The sequence below is a fragment of the Heptranchias perlo genome, unplaced genomic scaffold (genome assembly GCF_035084215.1).
Source record: "Heptranchias perlo isolate sHepPer1 unplaced genomic scaffold, sHepPer1.hap1 HAP1_SCAFFOLD_54, whole genome shotgun sequence".
NCBI lineage: Eukaryota > Metazoa > Chordata > Chondrichthyes > Hexanchiformes > Hexanchidae > Heptranchias > Heptranchias perlo.
Genome location: NW_027139559.1, coordinates 4,363,459 through 4,367,818, shown reverse-complemented (window position 1 = coordinate 4,367,818; position 4,360 = coordinate 4,363,459). Strand labels below are relative to the sequence as shown.

Here is a 4,360-nt window from a genome sequence, read left to right as displayed (position 1 = left end):
TTCACTTCATGCTTTTTCCTTTCTGTGTTTATTTCTGACTATCGTTGTTTGTTTCTCCAGCAATATCTCTCTCTGTCTTCATGTCTTTCTAGTGGTCTCTCATGTTTTTTTTTCTGTCTTTATCTTTCTCCTCCTTAGTCACTGATTATTATTATGCATTTTCATTCTCTTCCTTTCTGTCTCTCTCTTCCCTATTATCTCTCCCTCTATCTCTATATCTGTTTCTGACTTTGACTCTCCCATTCTCTCACTTTCACTTTCTGCCTGACTGTTTTATTATGTCCCCTTGTGTAACTGTGTCTCCTCCTTTCCATGCCTCCCTCTCTTCCTTTCTTTCTCTTCCGCTCTCTCTCTCTCATACACACACACAAACACAGGCACACACACACACACACACACACACACACACTCCAGAAGCAGCAGTGAATATCCTACAGGGTAGTTCGACACAATTCAATTACTTGATAATTGAAACAGAATTCAGGAGAACATGGACAGACTGGTGAAATGGGCAGACATGTGGCCGATTAAATTTAATGCAGAGAAGTGTGAAGTGACGCATTTTGGTAGGAAGAATGGGGAGAGGCAATATAAAACAAATGGTACAATTTTAAAAGTTTTGTAGGTACAGAATACTAAAGGTTTAGGTACACACAACTTTGAAGGCGGCAGGACAGATTGATAAGTCTCATTAAAAAGCATTGGCTTTATAAATAGAGACATAGAGTATAAAAACAAGGAATTTATGCTAAACCTTCATCAATCACCCGATATGCCTCATTCTGGGCACCACACTTTAGGAAAGACGTCAGGTTCTTCAAGGGGCTGCAGGAGATACATACAAGAATGGTACTCGGCATGAGGAACTGCTTTTATGTGGAGAAAGTGGAGACGCTGGGATTGTTCTCCGCAGAGCAGGGAACGTTAGGGAGAGATTTAATGGAGCTGTTCAATATTCTGAGGGATTTTGATGGAATAAATAGGGAGAAACTGTTTCCATTGGTCCGAGAGGCGGTTATCAATTTTCACAGATTTAAGATAATAGGCAAAAAAACCAAGGGGAGATGAGGAGGCTTTATTCTACGCAGCGAGTTGTTAGGATCTGGAAAGAACTGCTTGAAAGGGTGGTGGAAGCAGGTTCAATAGTAAATTTAAAAAGGGAATTGGATACATACTCGAATGGGAGAAAATTGCAGGGATATGGGAATAGAGTAGGGGTGTGGGACTAATTGGATATGTCTTTCAAAGAGCCGGCACCGGCACGATGGGCCAAATGGCCTCCTTCTGCGCTGTAAGATTCTATGATTCCATTTATGTGATCACTACGGGAGGAATGTTCGACGGCCGGAGATCAAGAAAGTTCATTCCCATAAGTCAGGTGAGAAATGTTGGTCGGGATAAATTTAAACCCATAATTATAGAGAGGGAATTATATATAGGGGGATTATAAAATGATTATATTTTGAAGCATTATACGGCACCTGCAACTGACCATTTCACTAGTGGTCTCCATACCCAACGCTCTGGTTCTCTCTCTCTCCTTCTCATGCTCTGTTTTACTCTCTCGGCTTACCTCTTTCTCTGCCACCGCTCCCACTATCTCTCTGTTTCTTGGTCTTTCTCTCTCTCCCTCTCAGTCTGGCTTTCTTTTTCCCTGTTTTCTCTTTTTTTTTGGTTATGGTGTGTTCATGTGCAGTAAACCAAAAAAAAAGCGTCAAATTATAATTTTATAATATCGGTCCTGTTTTCTCTTCTTGTTTCACTCTGTCTTTCTTTCTCTCTGTATGTGTGTCTCTCCCTTTTTTCACTCTCTGTCCCTCTGTCTCTCTGCCTCTCCCTCTCTATCTCCGTCTCTCCCTCTACCCCCGTCTCTCTCTCTATCTATCACTCTCTTTCTCTCTATGACTCTGCAACTGTCTCTCTTTCTGTCTCGCTATCCCTCAGTCTCTCGAGTCTCTCTCGCTTTCTCCCTGTCACTCCCTGTCTCTCTCTCCCCCTGTCTCTCTGTGTCTCGATCCGTCTCTCTCTCTCTCTGTTTCTCTCTTTCCCTCTGTATATCTGTCTCTCTCACTTTCTCCCTCTCCCTCTCTCTGTCTCTCTATATCACCACTTACGTGGAGTGCACCGATTCCGATCAGGCCCACCGCAGCTACTTTGATTGCCAGATTTGCCCATTTTGCAGGGCGGTCATTTAGGATAAGTACATTTGAGCTGTTTAATGCCGCCATTTTGATCAACAATTCAAATGTTGTCTGCAAAGCAAATCCTGCCTCAATATATCAGATAATCAATAAAATATAACATCAGAATCCGATTTAAGATCATTTCATGGCTCTGTGCTGCTAATTTAAAATGTACTTTCCGTCCCCTGGGAAGTGTGGAGGATGGAGTATGAAATGGGATTCAGTTCTCCTGCTTGAAACCCTTCAGCTCTTTCTATGATCTCACTAATTGAACAATTAGATTGAGTGGGTATTTTACCGCGTTCTTCAGCTCCTCTCTGAATTTAGTCTGGGTCAGGACATAAATACACGTGTTTGTGCAGGAACTGAGAAGCTGCAGCATAACTGATGTGTGTTCTGTGATATAAACAGGGTCAGTGTAGGAGTAATAATACCGAATGTCTGTTACTCGCAGATGAATGTAAAATGCAACCCGTGGCAACCATAACACAATAAAACTGCCCGATATACTGAAGAGCAAAATGATCGATTTCTTTCGGTTCTCCATCTCTGGATCCTTGTGATTCTCTCCATTGCTCCGGCTGCGGAATCCCCCGCGGACTCGACTGGAGATTAAAATACGTCTGACCGTCAGAGCATTGAGCAGCAAAATCAGACAGAACGGAAGGAAAGGAGTTAAAGTGAGGTGAAACATGTCAAATGCGGCCCATGCAGGGGAAGTAAGGTAGCTCAGTTTAAGCATGCAACCCCGGGGAACATTATGCATTATAATTCCAGGTTCATATGTAAAGTACCAAGGGAGACTCTCTAAACAGCCCAGCACACTCACTGTTCCCAGAACCACAGCCGCCGTTTTCTCAGTGCAATATTTAATTTTCAGCTTCTCATAACAAATGGCCACAAATCGATCAAAGGTGAAAGCGACTGTTAACCAAACAGAAACAACCCCGGTTGCATAACTCAAGAAAATAATAAAACTACACACGGGAGTAATGAACAGGAATGAACCTCGGAAATAAATCGTACCAATCCACCTCAATATCACACCAGCTGTAACGACCAGGAGATCGGCCACTGCCATTGCCAACAGATAGCGACTGATACATTTGGAGAGACCGCACTTTCCTCGGGACAGAATCACAATCGCCACCAAGTTAACTGTAAGAGAGAGAGAAAAGAAAGCGGGGAAATTACTGATCAGACTTGGAGCCAAAGCAGCAGTTTGGGAGGATCTGGGGTGAAATTTCCCGCTTTCTTGCTGCATCGAACGGTGGAAACTAGTTCATTGAATTGGGCAGCGTTTCCGGGCAGAGAAATGAATTGGGAAATCGATACAGAAAGTGAACAAAGTGAGCACCGTGTCCACTGGAAGGGCCGAGTGAGGGCGCAGTGTCGGTGGTGAAGAAAGAAGGGGTTTTACCGAGTAGGAATAGAGCGCATTAAAGCCGGATTTGGGCTCTAGACGGACGCGAAATGGAGCGAATGTCGGGAAGATGAGGGGACAGGAAGATATGCGGCTGGTTTGTTGCTCTGGGTTAAGACAGCCGATAGGGACTGGCAGTAAACGGGAAAGGCAGCTGGAGACCGAGCCAGTGAGTGAGATTGGGAAGCAGATAAGGAAAATAACATGTCGGAGCTGGAGGGGAGTCAGGAGCAGATGGTTTGGGAATGTTGATCAACTGAAGCAACTGATGAGGAGACAGATGATTCAATTGCAGTGGGAGGAGAGGCTGGGATTCACATGGAGAGACTGCAGCAGAGCGTTAGAGGAAATCTAATCTTTAAGTCCCAATAACACAATCCAACTCGGAGAGTTAACAGTTCATTTCTGTGGTTATTGGTGTCAGGGAACATGTGTTGGGTAAAAAAATGTGTTAATTAACATTACTTTGTACATTCAATTAAAATTAAATTTAAAAGTATTAATTAAATCGACCTTGTTTTTTATTGAATCCTTCCGAGCTTTAAAACTGCAGTATCCGAATAATCCAATGCGATGACGAAATTACAGATTCTATTCTTTAAGTAAATTTTAATTATGTTCAGAGATTTGTTGGGAAACAAGGAACATTCACGAAAACGGAGTGAGGACCTGACAGTGATATAAACATGAGGAGCGAGTCCTAGAATCAAAACTCGCCCAAACTGACAACATCATAATAACACCTTCAAGTTAC

The 4,360-nt window shown here is 43.0% G+C and overlaps 1 long non-coding RNA gene across 1 annotated transcript; it reads left to right on the top strand.

Moving 5' to 3' along the window:
* The first annotated feature begins 886 nt into the window (after positions 1-886).
* On the top strand, positions 887-4,114 carry LOC137315153 (uncharacterized). Its single transcript, XR_010961326.1, has 2 exons — positions 887-1,378; positions 2,638-4,114. It is a non-coding gene; the product is annotated as an uncharacterized lncRNA (long non-coding RNA).
* The last annotated feature ends 246 nt before the right edge of the window (positions 4,115-4,360 follow it).